The sequence below is a fragment of the Hemicordylus capensis genome, chromosome 4 (assembly GCF_027244095.1).
Source record: "Hemicordylus capensis ecotype Gifberg chromosome 4, rHemCap1.1.pri, whole genome shotgun sequence".
In the NCBI taxonomy this organism is placed as follows: domain Eukaryota; kingdom Metazoa; phylum Chordata; class Lepidosauria; order Squamata; family Cordylidae; genus Hemicordylus; species Hemicordylus capensis.
Genome location: NC_069660.1, coordinates 174,817,763 through 174,836,152, shown reverse-complemented (window position 1 = coordinate 174,836,152; position 18,390 = coordinate 174,817,763). Strand labels below are relative to the sequence as shown.

General features: G+C 44.0%; 1 protein-coding gene across 2 annotated transcripts in view; it reads right to left on the bottom strand.

Moving 5' to 3' along the window:
• The window catches only part of SLC24A3 (solute carrier family 24 member 3), a 277,690-nt gene that overhangs the window by 238,389 nt on the left and 20,911 nt on the right, over positions 1-18,390 (bottom strand). The gene's annotated exons all lie outside the window — the stretch shown is intronic.

The window sequence follows — 18,390 nt, the reverse complement described above, 5'->3', positions numbered from 1 at the left end:
GTCCTTGGATTCTTTCACTGTAAAATTGTGCAAAAATGTTTGTAAAACAGTTTTTTCACTATTGTTAATTCCCATGCATATCAATTGCCATCTGTACATGAAATATTGAGGCCATTCTCATGACCAGCCCCACCCAGGCTAGAACTGCCCTACGTGGGTAGGGCAGGTCGTAAGAACTGCTGGGATTGTTTGTTATCCTGGTGCTCCTCAGCCGGATAACCTGAATTTTGTACCCTATGACATGCCGGTTGAAAATATATCCCTAATGACTACACAACCCTCAGGGACATATTCTCGGGAGACACAAAGGGCTTCCTGGGGAAGGGGAGGGCATCAAATATTGCTGCTTCCCTGCTGCACCAGTGCAGTTAGTTGGGAAGCTCTCTTAAACTGTGATCTCGCTGCACCGGTGCATCCTTGCTCCTTCTGTCAGCCACTGTGTTTTCCTGACTGCCAGCAGTCCTGGGAGTAGCAATACTGAAGGGCAGCATACAAAGTTTTTAAAGAATAAACAAACAGAAGAGGAAAAAAAATTACAGCAAGGGAGATCGTGCAGACCCTGATCAACAGGCATAATAAAGTGAATTTCCATATCCCCTTGGGAGGTTGGCAGAGTCGGAAGTGGACTCAGTAAAGGTGTGAACAATTGAAATTGATGTGGAGTGGGTGGGGGGAGACAACTCTTGGCTCAGCCAAATCATAAACTGCTTTGCAGGAAATACTGGAACTGAGACCAAGAATAAGACCAAGACCAAGAATAAACAGACAAAGCAATTAAACAAATTGTCACAGCAGAAGTCCAGAAGAGCAGGAAAGATGGCAGGTTTAAAGAAATGGAGGGGGGGGGCGGAATCAAACATAATTTGAAATGAGTCAGACCATTGGTTCATCTAACCTAGCACACTCTATTCGGACTCACAATGGCTCCCTAAAGCCTCATCCAAAGGTATTTCCCAGCCCTGCCACCTGAAGATGGAGATGCTGGGACTCAGGACAAGGCCTCATATGGATATCAAACAAACGCTGCTCTATTAATAAGCTATGGCCACTTCACCAACAACTATACCAGATGGGTTCTGCATTGCCCTTAGTGATAATTGAGCTTGCAATTCCAAAATAAAATAAAATTTTAAAAATCTAAAAGCAAAACAAACAGTGATAGACATGAATCATCTTTTTCAAAGCAAAGGGGGAGGGGGCAGGGGGCATTAAAAGGCTCCTAGAGGCATCTGGCTGCTGGGAGCACAATGTTGGATGAGATGGAACTTGGCCTAGCCGGCAAAATAATTCTTAGGCTCTTAACATCTAACAAACACACTTATATATGCTGGCAGACGGCAGGAAAGGCACTGTTAGAGTTTTTAAGGGTCTGAGAAGTAGGTAACCAGAAAGGGAGGGTGATATATGATGGACCATATTGTGCTGTCTTTATCCCTGTTTTGCTTTAGAAGAGGTGCTGGCAGCATCAATACAAACATATGGCACTCCTCCAAGGTATTTTTGGCGAGCGCCTGTTCATCCTGGAAACTTGCATGCTGCTCTGATTAAGCAGAGAGTGCATGCTCATGTGCCAGCAACATCTGGCATGGCTGCAAATGAAAACAGCAGGGTGGCCATTGTACGCAGCACAGCCCATGGCTCAACCCCTCTCAGTTAAGAGTTAGTGGCGTTTTCATGCCAAGTTTCCATTACAAAAAAGTTGCACTCTTTCTTGCTTCGGTTCAACACATTACAGTGTTTCCTTCTCCACACATCTCCCTTCCCATTGGGCTCCACCTTGTCAGACTCTTGAGCGGAGGGTGGGGGGAGCCCAGAGCTGTTAGGCAGGTCTGGCCACATAGGCTTCAATATGACAAGACATTTTAAACAACTGTTTGCTTTCATAAGTAGTCATATTTAGAGTGTCTATCATTTTACAGGCTCTCCTCCTGTCCTTTTGACAGAAAGCTGTGCTTAGATATGCAGCAAATGATCTTTTCTCCCCAACAACTCCATGCCAGGAAAAGCTTTAAAATGTCTGTGTGTCGGGCTGCCATTAAAAGACATGTGAGCAAAGAAAAAAGGCTGTAAACCAGTGCTATTAATGTGTTTAATGTTTGAATAAAGTGTCACTTAAATGACAGTCACGGGAAATGGTTGTCATTTCTGTTAATGTGGAATAGTGGAGTGTGGTCTTGCACCTGAAAGCCTTGGGTTGGTGAAGAGCCAGTGTGGTGTAGTGGTTAGAGTGCAGGACTAGGACCGGGAAGACCCGAGTTCAAATCCCCATTCAGCCATAAGACTAGCTGAGTGACTCTGGGCCAGTCACTTCTCTCTCAGCCTAACCTACTTCACAAGGTTGTTGTGAGGAGAAACTTAAGTATGTAGTACACCGCTCTGGGCTCCCTGGAGGAAGAGCGGGATATCCTCTCTAATAAAACGCTTGGTGTCCATCCGTGGACGGACACCAAGTGTGCGTTCATGCGAAGCGCATGCCCAGAACAGAGCAAGGAGCACCCGGCAGCCATGTTGGGGCCGGGAGAAGGAGAAGTCGCCGCCGCCCATGCCGGGAGGAGAGTGCGGGCGAGGCGGCGGCGGCGGAGCCGCAACCACGGCCAGAGGTGGCGGTGGCCGCGGCGGGCCAACTGGCGGTGGGAGTGCGGGTGAGGCGGCGGGGGGGGGGCGACTGGCCCCGACGGCAGCGGCCACTGCCGCGGAAGTGCGGCTGAGGCGGCAGCGAAGCCGCGGCCTCAGCAATCGGGGGCGGGGGCCGCGGCGGGACGGACAGGGCCGCTGCCACGGAAGTGCAGCCGAGGCGCCGGCGAAGCTCCCTGCGGCGGAACCGCTCCCTGCGGCGGAACCGGCCCTGCCGCGGGGAAAGCCGGGGCCCGCCGCAGGGAGCGAATAAAAGGTCAAAGAGTCTTCTGGGGAGGGGGGAGGGCAAGAGGGAGTGGGGGTGGGCCCGGAGCACTTACTAGCACCCATTATTTAACGGGCCTGAAAACACTAGTCAATGTAATGATGATGATGATGATGATGATGATGATGATGTTACTGGGAACAGCCTATATTTTGCGACAATATCTATAATAACCAACAGTATTGATGATAAAATTCAGCCATCCCGGGTCCTTGGGAAGGACTCGATGTCTGGATAAAACAAACCAGTCAATAACACCTATCTGACTGTGTAAACAAGAAATAATTTAAAAAAAAATTAATGTATGTATAAACAAACAACAACAACAATAATAAAGTCCTAACTCTGCCATGGCCATGGACAATGTACACAATAAAACCATTTCTCTTGACATCCTCACTTTTCATGGTTGAATTGTAGGCAGACATTTAACAGGTGCAGCCTTCCTCTTTACTTCAACTTCCCATTCCAGGAAAGTCGCACACATTTCTGCCCACCACACAGAAGTTAGAAGTGCAGAGCTGTTATCAAGAAATTGGTAGCAAATCAAAATGATAATGAGCTCCAACACTGGAGTGTTTTGAGGACAAAAGTATCTTTGAAAAAAAGGAAAGGTTGTAAAGCACTTACTACACAAAAAGTGTGATATTAATATATAAACATTAAAAACAACACTAGAGTCACAACCCAGATTTATTTTAGAGTTGTGCATGAATCGTGTTTCGAGACGCAATTCGGAACACATCCCCTGCCCCTTTAAAATGGAGGAGAGCAGGTGCATACCTGCTCCTCTGCTGCTCGCCGCCAATTCCTGAATTGGTGGCGCTCTCCCTCAGCTGCCTCAGGATGCCGCCAGCACACACAAGGCCTCTGTGCATGCACGACGGAAATTTGCATGATCAGCAATCCACGCAAATGGCCACCAGGCATGTGCAGAGGCCATATGACCAGGCAATTTACTGGGGCAGCTGGGAGAGAGCACCACCAGCACGTGAAGATAGCTGGGAGGAGCACCACCGATTTAGGAAGTGGTGGCAAGCAGCAGAATAGCAGGTTCTGAATCACGTCTCAAAATGTGATTCGTACATACCCCTAATTTATTCACGTTTGCAGAAATATGGAAACATGAGGGTGAAGTAATCTAGGCAAGATCCAGGCTAAAGCTGAATAATAGACACTTAACATTTAAACAAAGCTTCAGATTGTTCAAAGTGTTTCATTTCATTATCTTGTTGTAATCCTACACATTGAAAATTTTGGCCAATTGGTGGGGGGGTTGTCTTGCATAAATCCACCTAGAGCTAGTTTGGACAAAACAGTCCCCAGCATACATGATTAGGAAGGGTATGTGGTGAGAGTGCATCTGTTATGATGCCCTCTGTGGATATTGTGACACCCTCACAGCACATCTCTTAATCATGCGGGGGGCTGCTGTTCATCCAAGTGGTCCCTCTACACATGTTCCAAATGCAGCTCATGCAGAGGGACAATTCAGATGTACAATCACATATGGTAAAGGGATGTGCTGGGAGACCAGTGGGACGTCTGCAGAGGACATTGTGACAGGTGTGTGGCGAGCAGCAGGGAGTGTTACCAGTGTGTCCCCAGTGTGCGTATTGGGGACTGTATTGTCTGAACCATCTCCTAGAGAATTCATGACAGGGACTTGATTCAAACAGGGAAGGGAGCTCTCTGCTCAGCCTCTTAGCATCTACTCTACATAATAAACTTGCTCAGAAAAATTCCCCTCAGCATTCTCTTGTCAATTTGTTTGTCAAATATTCAGTGGCTAGTCTGAACAGTCAAATGCTTAAAACACATTTGATATCTATATTTGACATTCAATCATATTTCATATCAGTATTGGGTTTTTTTAATTTCTATAATACCTCCAGTGACTGTTGCTGGTGTCTATCTTATGTTTCTTTTTAGATTGTGAGCCCTTTGGGGACAGGGTTCCATCTTATTTGTTTGTTATTTCTCTGTGTAAACTGCCCTGAGCCATTTTTGGAAGGGCAGTATAGAAATCGAATAAATAATAATAATAATTATTATTATTATTATTATAAATACCTGACAGTTGATATGGCAGCATTTGCTGGTTGATATTTGCCAAGAAGTATTTAATGAAATATGTTTATAAACTATTCAATAAACTTGCCATTTGAATGGATGAAGTGTTTGATGCACTATATATGACAGCTGATGTGCAACAATATTTTGTATTTGGTAGTATTTGTTGTTTGATGTACAATAATATCTAGTGTCTGACAGTATTTGACAGCTGACAACATACGAGATTTCTCCTTAAATCAAAACATATGTCTCAGGGATGGTGTGAGATTACACAGCAAGGGTGCTTGACTATGCACTCACTCCTCCTCAAACAATTGAGAGTGGAAGTGAGGTGAGCACAGCTCCCCTCAAGCAACTCCCAACCTAGATTCTGCTCACAACCTACTCATAGCCCCTATACCCAAGTCAGGGGAAAAACCTCACTTTGGAAATTGGGACAAGGGAGCAGAAGACAGAGAGCTCTAATAAAGACTGAAGGAGTCTGGAAGGTGGCCTATCCAATGGCAAATGACATACTGGGTGTCTTTTTTTGCTGGGCATCATGGGACTTGTAGTCCAGAATTTAAAATGTTCAATTGAATGTTCAATAGGATGCTTGAAGGGCCAAATCAATTTTCAGGGTGAGTACCAGACCATTAAGCCATCCCTAAATTGTCTGCCAAAATTTAAAAAAAAAAAAAAACCCACAAAACAATGTCCACAAACCAAGAGACGCCTGTAGACTCTAAGGGAAAGAGGTATGGCATGCAAGGACAAGGCAGTGAAGTGGAATCAGGAATATATTAATAGTTTAATGAAACAGATATTATGTACTGAGAGGCAAGTGCAGACTGCTTTTCAGTGCTCTTGTTGTTTGTTACCCCCAACTCTACTCCAGGACTGGAATACAAGAAACTAAAGCTCAGTTCAAAAGCTGGCCTGGAACAAGGAATGGATTAACCAAAAATACCACAGTGCCAACAAGCCAAAAGTACATGACTCAAAATAAAATGTACATTCAAAATCCTACACTCAAAAAGTGAATGGCTGCATTTGAAGTTCTGGGGAATGTTGAGTATTTCAAATATTCATTTCAGGCTTTTATTCATTAAATGTTTGGGGAAACAACCCAGCCTTCCTCAGACAAGAGGCTGTGGAGAAGATAAAAATACATTTAGATGCAAGAGAGAAAGAAAGAAATGCAGCATAAGGCACTATCCCTTGAAGGACAAGCTTTCTAACCACAGCAGTTATACATATTTCATTTACTTGGATCCCTAGAGAATTGTTTGCTCTTTCTGTTGCCTTCAGATAATTGCAGCTGTTTATTCCAAAAGTGAGATGTACAAAAACATTAAATATTATATTCCGAGTTTCATTCTCAGTAGCCTTGTAAGTACAGATTGGATGTATATCCTCTCAGTCTATTTCATACTTAATCAAAATCAAATGTGCATGACAAATAGTCCCAATACGTAACATGTATTCAAAGATGGAGGGACATCAGTTATAGTTTGAGCTGCCAAGTGAACAGTCAAACCATTGTTTAGTGCTACATGCCCATATTCATTTTCCATCTGCTCTGCATTTCCATTTCTAGGTGTAGCAGTCTCTGGAAGTGGGGTATCAGCCATAACTAGGGCTTGTCAATTCAGACATCACACCAAACCATAGTTAAAGCTTCTATAGCTGACTGGGGACAAGAGGAAAATCTGACTCTGGTAGCGAATGCTTTGCTGGATTATACGGGGTGGACTGAAAGTCCTCCAGCACAGGTGAACTGTTGGTGGGGAAGCAACCTTCCCAACTCTGGAATGGAGCAAGGACTTAATCCTGAAAAAGGTGCCATCATTTCAATCTGTTGCAGGTCAGAAAAATCAGCCTTTTCCTCTCTCATGGACTACGTGTTAAAAAGGACTTAATAGCTCTGTTAGAATTCATTTAGAAGAGTCTGGCAGCAACCGTATTTTTAGTATTATAATTAGTGACAACTATTTTAAAAATCAAGTTAAGTCTTTCTTAAAATTATCTGATGCAGTGTGTGCCTAATTTCTTGCTATGTAGTACTAAACAATTAGCAAATGATTGAAGACTTAGGAACTGATTCACAAACCCAATAGGTTTTGGTAGCTGCTGGTTGTGTATGTTTAGCTCTCTCTCTGTGGCTTGCTAGTTGTGTGTAAGCATAAATTTGAACTTCTACAGTGTCAAGTATTTAGATATTTGAGAAAGGCTGTTCACATTGGTTTAATTAATAAAATAATAACAACAATAATAATAACAATAATAATAAACAGCCTATATTCTGCGATGATATCTATAACAACAGCAACAACATTGACAATAAAATTCAGCCATCCCAGGTCCTTGGGAAGGACTCAATGTCTGGATAAAACAAACCAGTCAATAACACCTGTCTGACTGTGTAAATAAATAATAATAATAATATAGTTTTGTGAGCTAATGGGAGATGCATCATTTATTATTATTGTTATAATCATCATCAAAATATTTATATACTGCTTTTCAACAAAAAAATTCTCAAAGTGGTTTACATAGCAAAAACAAAAAATAAGTTAAGCTTCCCTGTCACCAAAGGGCCCACAATCAAAGCACACATACTGTACATACACAGAGGAGATACAAGCAAGAGCCACTGAAGGGATGCTATGCTGGCTTGAATAGGGACAGTTGCTCTGCCTCTGCTCCGTACAAGAAAGCGCTTCTTAGCAGCTCACAAAGTTTGATGTAAAAGGGAAAAAAATCAAACCCAACATTTGTATACATTGAGATCACAGAGCATTGGGTAAGAAGCAGGAGCACAGATGTGTGGCAAAGATCAATTGGTATACTGACAAATATTCAATTAATATCCTATTAGCGAATGCTTCCTTTTCAGTTTAGACAAAATCAGACATGTTTTCAAGATGGTAGATTAAAAGACAGAGGATTAGACAGAGCAGTTGACCAGGCAGGCAAATGTCCATAGGTCTTATGCTTGAAACTCCATATGTAAAGCTCATGGGACAAACATTGCTCATGGGGATGAGGTGGGGAGAAAATTAGAGATGCAGGACTCTGACCAGGTGTTGCTCATTGGACATTAGCAGCCAGAACCGTTTTTGTACCACAGCTTCTGAGCTGACATACAGCAAAAGCAGTCAAATTTTGTAATTTCCGTATCAGAACCCTTAAAGTGGCACAGCGGGGAAATGCTTGACTCAAATGCTTGAGCAGGCTGCCAGTTCAAATCCCAGCTGGTACTATATCAGGCAGCAGCGATATAGGAAGATGCTGAAAGGCAGAATCTCACACTGTGTGGGAGATGGCAATGGTCAATCCCTCCTGTACTCTACCAAAAGACAATCACAGGGCTCTGTGGGCGCCAGGAGTTGAAATCGATTTGACGGCACACTTTACCTTTACCTTACCCTTAAAGACATTGAGGCGAGGCTCACGATCAGTGAGACCTGCCTTAAAAGGGTTTGAGGGGAGAGCAGGCTTAGCCCGCTCTCCCCGCAGATGATCCTCAGACAGCCCTGGGCAGCCAGACCGAACACCCACATGACTGCCGGCTCCGTCATGGAGCCAGTGGGGGCTGCGGGGATTGGGGGCAGCTTGTTTCAGCCTCCTGGTGGGGGTCTCCTTGTTTGTTGCATGATCAAATACATGATCAAATAGACGGGGTTAGTGGAGCGCTCACTCCACTAACCTCGTCTAAGGGGAGGGGGAATTAGGAGGATTTGCTGCCAGGAGCCACATGGCTCCCATGGCAGCAGACGATAAGCAAAAAGCGGGCTAGGCTCCCTTAGCCCGCTTTTGCTCGATCATGAGAATCTCCTCATTGCCACACATTCTAACCCCAGGGCTTACTAATAGTTCCTCACAAGGGTCAGTATAACAGTAGCTCCTTTGAACATCTTTATGTATCGTATCATCTTGCAGGCCATTTTTCCTGGTGGGGAGGAGGATGCTAGAATTGGAAGCCTAACCCAGGCATAGAAATAACTAGTCACCACACTACATAGGAAACATAGCCAAGTTTTTGTATCGCATATGCATTGTTGGAATGGCCTGAGCAAAGCACAAGAAGTAAGCACTACCTTTGAATTTTTGTCACTGACAGACAGTGCAACTACTTAGAACCCTCCTGCTGGAAGTTAACAGCCCAGAGCTATTGCCTAGTATGAAATTCCACCATCTAATTAGGCTGCAGATCAACTGTCAGATTTCTGCAGGCTTGCACTTGCTGCTTCAATAGGAGTCAGAGATTACTCAGGAGATACAAAGCAATCTTTTCCCCACTGAAGTGTCCTCAGGGAATTCACACCGCCAGGGAAAAGGCTCTGAAGTGACAGGCCAGGAGGAAAAAATGAGTAAGGAAAGTCATTGGAAGGCTTCTTTATGTGGGACTGGATTTGAACTGATGATCAGCTCCAGTATCTATCTAGAATTCCAAGAATATGTGATGCAATAGTAAGTGAAATGATAGTAATAGTAAGGTGGAAGGTGCCTCTGAGAATGTGCAGAGCATTTCTGTAACCACAGTTGCCACATACAGCTGAGAATAAGCAGTAAGGCTTCTTTGTCAAAGAACTGACTTCCAAGCAGCCTAGGTTTTGAAATTATTCACACTGTTCTGAGACATACTGCTGTGCTATGTCAAGAGATGTTCGTCTCCAGTTTTTAGGTTACTGCATAGCATACTAGTGGATGCTGAACAACAGGTACTTCCCTAGGGACCATTACTGGCCCTTCAGCCTTCTCTTTAGCTAAAATTCGCTACAGGAGGTATCTGAAGCCCCTACAACCTGTGTTCCGCTTGGATCACAATTTTTGTTCCACACTCCTCATGCAGGCTGGGGTGGAAATAATTTTTGCAACAATTTTGAATGGGGGGGGGTCTAACTGAAAAAAATTGCTAAAAGAATTTTGGTGCCAAACAGCAGAGAGGTGCTACAAGAAGCAGTGTTCCCTCCAAGGCGTGTGCACGTGCTCACGTTCTTTCTGTCCACTCAGTTAAATATAGATCCCGCTCAGGCTGAATCTGGAAGGTCCCATTCTGAATGTACGTGCGCACACACTGCTTTGATACTGCCACCCAGAAGAAAACCTATTCCGCACACAGATGAAAAAAATAAGAGAGAACACAAGGATGTGCTGTTGGGTTGAGGGGGGTTGGTGTTGCTTTTAGAAGGCAAGGGCTATCTCTCCTATGTGTGTGCTCAATTTCTATTTGTCCAACAACCTGTGCATGTATAAACAGTTTATTGCAAGTCTGCAGTACTCTCCCCTCAGATGGAACTTGACCCCTTCAAAGGCTGCCCAGGGAAAGGGGGAACACGAAACAATTCTCTTAGTCTGGTGGAAAGAAAGAATAATTGGCAACCAACAATATAGTGGAGTGACATGAACTTGTCCTACTTCAGCATCTGCCCAGATAATCTTACCATGCAAACAGAAAGGTACACAAAGGACAGAAGAAGTCTATACTAGCACAAAGCAGTTGAAAGAAATGCAGGAAAAACTGGCCACTCAAACAATACAAAGGAATGATTTGTTACTGTGGCGCTGCAGAATCACTGCAGGTTTCAACAAAGGACTTCGAATTCTGGCAGGATCCCTGTCTCTCACTTACAGACAGCTACATTCTGCAAAAACTGTGGGACACTGCAGACAAGAGCTTAAAAGGGCACAGCTTCTTGGCTGTTGTGTGCTTCCCAACACATACCTTCTCCTTGGTTTCTTTCCTCACTCCTTCCTTTCAGAAGGATAGCAAAATAGGAAAGTTTTCCCCCACAATACTAATGACAGCAGCAGCAGCAAGAACACTTACAACTGAAGTACAACCAATGGAGCAGGAACCAAACTACATATACCAAACCTGGCAAAAAAAAAGATGGAGATTTAAGCAAAAGGAGCCCACAGTAACTTAACCTATAAGAGCTCACTTGCATTTAACACTTATGTTGTTTAACTATGTATCACATGGAACACATGTATAAAGCACATCACATGGTGTTCTGACAATACACATTATAATGTGTTAATTCTCAGTAGCAAGTATATTTAGGCTAAGTAGGCATATGCAGCTCTAGCTTGGTTGGTCACACATTCAGTGTTCATCACTTAATTCCATTGCACTTGATGAATAGCAGCTATGCAGAATGGAGTCACCAGAGTGGTTCAACCCCAAAAAATCATTTCTCTGTAACTCGATCACCCACACCACCTCAAAATTCAGGGGATCTGGATCTTTTTAAAAATAAGCACTCTTCAATGAGACCCTCAAGTACTTGCGGAGTGTCAAAGGATTCCTTTTGCGCTTTCAAAACCTTAGCACCGTGTTCTTTATTGTAAGCCCCCATCAACCCCAAGTGCAGGTCCCTGACTAATTGTTTACTGGGCCTCTGTGAACCTTCAGCCAAAGCTGAACATTCTGCACAGCCCTCCTGGCACCATGTGGAGACCGAGACTACCATACTATGGGAGAGCAGAGCTTTGCCCAGTGTCGGGGGCTCCATTAAGGGGAACCTCTTGAGCCCTGCACCATCTTGAAAGGCATGCACAGAGTGCTGGGAAATATAGGCCTTCTCTGTGCTTTCTTCCTAGGGCTCCATCTCTTTTAAAGGGTACTCCCAGCAATGAGAAAACTGCAGCACTGTGCAGAGGTTAGCAGAATGGGAAATGGCTCTCACATTCAAGGCATTTTCCCAAAATGGTCCCCACTTGAAAAATAGTAAAGATCACTGCCTGATCAACAGCATGAACCCAGTGGTGATAAATAGGGTGAAGTATAAAACCAAGCACAGTTTGATTGTTGTAAAAAAAAGTAACGATATGTTAAAGGTAACCAGAATGTATGGACAAATTAAATAAAAAGAAGATGGAAAACAAACGAAAAGGCTAAAAGGAAAGAGCAATTATTTTACTACTTGGCTATATGGTGTGCATGAGGCCAGTTGACCTCACTTCTTAGCTGCTGGGGGGAAAACTAGCTTCAAAGTTCAAGTCAGGTCTTTGTTGTACCAAGGAATTGGGTACTATGAAGCAGGTAGGGAGATGGCTGGAATGCAAGTGGTGGGAAACTTATTGTGAATCCAACTGAACACAGATAGGACCTTGATGTCAAGGCTACTCTGTGACAATGACAGCAAAGAGTTAATATTTTGCTGCCACCATTACACCCTTGAAGCGCCAGCCAATGGAGTTCTTTTGAGTGGTTCTTCTGGGTCTTCAACTTGGTCCATTGATGGACATAAAAGGGACTCTTAAGAGGCCATTTGCTAAGCACTTAAGGCTTACATTCACCTCAACCTAAATGCCACTATTGTGACAGTTTAGTCTACACTCAGACATATTCAGAACACTGTTCAGTGTTATTTTATTGGATAAATGTTAACTACTGCAGCCAGATTCTATGGCCTACTGCTTATGTGCACAATATTTGTTCCTTTTGGCCTATGATGGCAAGCGGGGAGGGAATGACCTACTGGGTTCAGGAAGTAATGAATATCTTTTTGTGAGAGGGAGTGGTCCTTGTTGCCTTGGGGGATAGCTCCTGAAAAAGCCCTTCCTGGACCTGAAAGATTGCAAAAACTATTGACCAGACACAAATATTACCTTCCTGGGCAACATGCTCAAGATAATGGTTGTTGGACAATTCCAAACATTCCTGGATGGGACTGATTACCTGGTCCCACTACAGTCTGGCTTCAGACATCGTTTTGGCACACAATCTTCCATGGATGGCCTATGGCAGAGGAAAGGCAATGGGAGTGCTGCTCTACTTATTTTTCTGGTCCTCTTGGCGACTTTTGGTACCGCTGGCCGTGGGATCCAGGATAAGCTGTCTAAGTAGGGGATTGGGAGCACTGTGCTTCGATGGTTACCTTCCCACCTGGAGGTCCCAATCCAGAAGGTGGTACTAGGAGATTACTATTCAATCCCATGTCATTTATACTGTGAGACCCCACAAGGTTTCCTCTTGTCTCCCACTGTTTTTAAGATATTGTTTTTAATATCTACATAAAATCACTGTGTAAGGTCATATGGGGATCTGGAATGAAGTGTTCATCAATTAGCTGATAACATCCAACTCTACCTCTCCTTTGCATCTAATTCAGGTGAGGTAGTGGAAAGGCTGAATCAGTGTCTGGGTTCAGCAATGGACTGGATGGGAGCCAATAAACTAAAGCTCATTCCAGAAAAGACAGGGGTGCTGTGTATTCACCCTGAGAGATAAGGCTTGTAAACAGCTCCGCACTCCCACACGATCAGCCCTGCTCCATACAGTGCAGAGCAGGACCGATTGCTCGAAGGTCAGGACTCGTCGTTCCAGTCCCCAGAAATCCCACAATGCACCATGCAGGTGCATTGTGGAGATCCCCCCAGCAATGGCTGGGACCCCACTCCTGTGTGAACGCTGGATGGGAGCAGTTAGCGCTTGCACATGAACAGCCCAAGTTAAGGGTGTGCTTGTGCCCTTAACCTCAGCTAACTGGCAGACTCCAGTTTGCCATCACTTTGCCACCGGGATCTGGATGGATCCCAGGGGTTCTCACGGGCAGCCAAGCCCAGAATTGTCTGCCTTTGCTAAGTCTTGGCTGCTCATGAGAACAGACTAATTCAGTTGGAAGGATCAAAGGTAAGTGCTAGGGGTCAGACCAGGTTCAAAGTCCAAAGCAGCAAATGGAGTTCAAAAAGGCCAGAGGCAAGTACGTAGTCAAGGTCAGGCAAATGATCTGTTTCCAAAAGGCGTCAGTCCAGAGGACAGGAGGCAAGGTGAGGCGCAGAAGTCTGTATGGTTCCTCATCACAATGAATCGTTCACACTGAGGAACCAAGTCTAAAGCAACAGTTATGTGATCACCTGGGCTAGCAAGGCTCCTAAGCTGCTGCACTCTGCTCTGGCCATTCTTTGAGTGGTTGGCAGCACCACACAGATCAGACCACTAGCTCCCCTCTGCCGGACAGCTGGTGCAGGCAGCAAAGTGCCTGGGCTGTGCTGCTAGAGTCTCTGGTTTGACTCCCCTGGCACCTGTGGGTGGATTGTTTCTCCACCTGAGAAGGCGGAGTTGGAATGTCCATAGATCTAGCTTTGGCACTGGAAAGTGGCACAGCTGGATCTGTTTCAAGAGGCACAAAAAGCCTTTCACCAGTTCAAGCGACAGTCAGCTGCAGCCAGAGCTGACTAGTTGCTGGGCGCCGTTTGAGACAAATGGCCGTAAGTTGCCCTGTAGCCCTTGCTGTAGCCCCACCCAGGGCAGGAACCTGCACTAACACTGCTCCCCCTCCCCCTTTCCCTTGCTGGCCCACCCCCGCCTCCTTCACTGGCCCAGGCACTTCTTCTGCCTCCTCGCTGCCTCACCACTGAGCTCAGCTTCTAGGGGTGCACTGCCACTGCTGGATGTTTGCATGTCATGAGTCAATGCGGCATGTGCCTCCAAAAGCACCGGCTGGCCTCTCCTCTGCACTGCTGCGCCAAAAGCAGCTTCCTCTCTCCACAAAGCAGAACAGAGGAAAAGCCAGCCAGTGTTTCTGGAGGCATGCTCCATGCGGCCTCATGCCATGCATGCACTGGAAGTACACTTCAGCAGATGAAGCAGACAGGGAGGAGAAAGAGTCGGCGGCAATGCCTGGGCCAGCAAAGGTGTGTGTGGGGGGGTGCGGTTGACAGTTGATTCTGCTGAATATCTAAAATGGCTGTTACTGTTCTCCCTCGTGTCTATTCTCTCCCATCTACAGAGTCCAGGACATTTCTTATGGAACAAACAGGTGAAAGATTGCAAAACCCAGAAACCTCCCTTCATGTACAGCGTTTCAGAGGGCAATCTGATGTCAGAATTGCACAATCATTTCGATTTATCTTTCATTATAGGCTGACACGAAGAGCAGTTTCTTCCAGAGATGTCAGCAGCATGCACCACATATATAGGGTTTTTTGTTTTTTTGTTTTTTAAACAGGCTGGAAACTGTCTTCCAGTGACCACAAGATTTCAGTAATGAATTGCTTCATATGTGAGCATCTCAGATAAATCTCAGTGACAGCAGAAAGGAGATTAGGGAGGGGATGCAAATCAGAAGAAACCTCAGCAAAGATCTAGGTTAAGGTTTAAAGCAAATTCTTAGTTCAGTAGATGTAATAAATCTTCATGGCGTAAGTGGGAAGCACTCTTCAAATCTGCACATTTCCCAATCACAATCAACATGTTGGGCAGCCTTATAAATAGCTACTCACCTGATCATCTGTGGTAAGAATTGCTCTTAGGGAGGGAAATGTTACTAAAGTCAGCCCTTTCCCCCTAAAAAATGCAATATGTGAACTGGTCCTAGAATTTTCAACATTTGGATTTCAAAAATTCTAGCATGAAGGGGCAGAGTGCCTAAACCGCCCCAAAATTTTACATTGGGTGGAACAGAACTAATTAAAACCTATGCAGCACTGGCCAAAAAGGTTATCTAGATGCCTCTTCCACAAAGTATCTATCAGTTATTTTTCACCTTATTTAGATATCTCATTATGAATAAATTTGGTGGCAGACATCCTCACTAAATTACTTGATGGAAGTTCCACTGAAATTAATAGGACAAGTTATTCATGACTACCCTGTCCTATTAATTTCAATGGGACTGCCACTGAGAAATTTAGTCAAGATGTATTTATCTTGATTTTAACATTAACCATTGAACATTCTCTATCATATTCCATGGCATTCATGCATTCATCACTTAATTTTCCTTCAGTGGAGTCATTTGTTTTCTTTGCAGGTTTCTGTTGGCATCTGAACAGGTACCATTCTTCTAGAGATAAGGGGGAAACACTGTTTTAAATATCAGTATCTGAGTATTTTTAGCTATTACTATTCTTTTATTTTATTACTGCTCAAGGGCATCATCCATTTTCCATAAGAACATTAATTTCCTTTATGATTTATATTTTACAAATGCAAAATTAACATGATGATATTATTTCTGGCACTTGGCAGTTGCAGAGCGTCAGGCTGGTTTTTGTCTCTCTCTTATAAGCCTCACCTCCCTGATTGGATTTACAATAGTGCTGCTCTTTCCCAAAAATGGTACAAGCTACCAGCTTCCCAGAACTGGCCAGGAGAAGCCATTCATCATGTGGAATTTTTCTCTAGTCATGCTATCATTTATTTGTTGATGCCATGTCATCAGTGCACAGATTACAGATCACAGAGTTACACAGGCAACGTAGACAGGTCCCTGCTCCCAAAGAGATTACAGTCTGTAGACAAAGGGAGCGAAAAATAATAATAATTATTATTTTTTGTTTACACAGTCAGACAGGTGTTATTGACTGGTTTGTTTTATCCAGACATCGAGTCCTTCCCAAGGACCTGGGATGCCAGAATCTTATTGTCAATTGTTATAGATATCGTCGCAGAATATAGGCTATCTATTATTATTATTATTATTATTACTACTACTACTACTACTACTACCTTTCTATCCCGCTCTTCCTCCAAGGAGCCCAGAGCAGTGTACTACATACTTGAGTTTCTTTTTCACAACAACCCTGTGAAGTAGGTTAGGCTGAGAGAGAAGTGACTGGCCCAGAGTCACCCAGCTAGTTTCATGGCTGAATGGGGATTTGAATTCGGGTCTCCCCAGTCCTAGTCCAGCACTCTAATCACTACTACATACTACAAGCTTGGTTACAGTTGTGAATGAGGATTAAGAAGATATAACCAAAAGCCACATGGAAAAGGTGGACTTTGAGATGTGACTGAAATACAAACACCAAGGGTACAACTAAATGTGACACACAGAAATCTGTAATAGGATCTCCCAGTGTTTTTTCAAGTATAACAGCAACCTCAAAGGAGGTCTAAATCCATTCTGCACTGGGAAAAGGGTGTTCACCATTTTCCTTATCAAAATCACCCTCTCCAAAGGTACTTTTGCCTCACGGGGCAAAGCCTATGGGTGCCACGCAGATCTAGCACAGATCTTTTGCTGCCACATTTAGTTTGGCCCAAGAACACCAAAACTATGCATGAGAATGCTCATATATTCCTAACTTCTAATAATTAGTGAATTTTCATTTTTTTAAAGCATAAATCAAGACAATGGCTTCTTTTCCCACTACATTTGTATGTTAATTAACACAATCATCCTAGCTTTGTTATGTTAACACCAAATACTTCTGTTGTGAATGGTCATTCTATATCTTGTATACATTTGCACTTTACATAACATTGTCGCAGGCTGTATTACTTTAATTTCGCTCTTTGCATTTTTACTGTGTGTGTGCATGCACATGTGCACGCACACGCACACACACACACACACACAGAGCCAACTGAGGAATAACATTTCATGTATTTGATGAAGTGGGTTGTAGTCCATGAAAGTTACAATAAATTAGTTAGCCTTTAAGGTGCCACAAGACACCTTACCAATATTACTTTGTGGTATTGCTGCAATAGATGAGACTAATACCTCTCTAGGTATTAAGAACCTAGAAGTTCTGAACTGAACATTTTCATGCTAGGAATGCCTTTGCTTCTTTGTGTATGCATAGCTCTTCACAAACATTCAGCTCTGCAGAGCACTGCTAACCCTGATATGCTTCAGGTACTACTTGAGGAAAAATATACAGACAGGAGGTGGAGGAAAACCCAAGTGCTGCAAACTCACCCAGGCACCAGAGTTTACAAGAAGAATATTGTTGAGGGGGTGGCTTTTCATTAATTTACTTGCTACACTGCCTTTCCGCCCATTGACTAAATGGTTTGCCATTTAAAACAATAGCTTACAGTGCAATAGGCACAATATAAAGGAAAAGAGGACAAAGAGAGAAAAGCAAAATAAGCATTCTGGTATCACCTCTGTGATTTTATGTTTTGCATCAGCTACAGCTTTTATTTGGGGTTTTTTACTTATTAAGTTTCAGGATTTTGCCATAAATAGTATATGTTTGTTAGCCACTCTGAAAGCAACAGTGTCGAAGGGTGATGCAATGCCTTCTTCTCCCCAGGGGCATAATTCCACATCAAAGTGCCCTATGGGAGACTCGAATCCATAAGGAACAGGCTCAGGCACTTTTGATGCTCAGCAAGACATTTTATTGGGCTCTTACACAGTTCTAGGTGGTGGTTAGCCCTAGCCTTTCAGTGCCTGTAGGGTGCTCATTCTGTTATAGGCCCCTTGGTGTCCATCAGACCTCCCCCCTCTCAAACGGATTGCTTCTGCTCCACTTCAGATCTTGGAAGTGGAAGCTTTTGCTCTCCTGCCTTGGTGTCTTCTGACTATCTCCTGCTGTAGCAGATGCCCAGCTTCCTCTGACTTGGCTGCCCCTGGGCATCTTGTGAGCCTCCTTCAGTATGGGCAAGGAAAGGTGTGGCCCGCATCCCTTCTGGGTTCCAGGTGGGGCAAGTAAACCGCTTCATCTATGGAGCTCAGGCCACA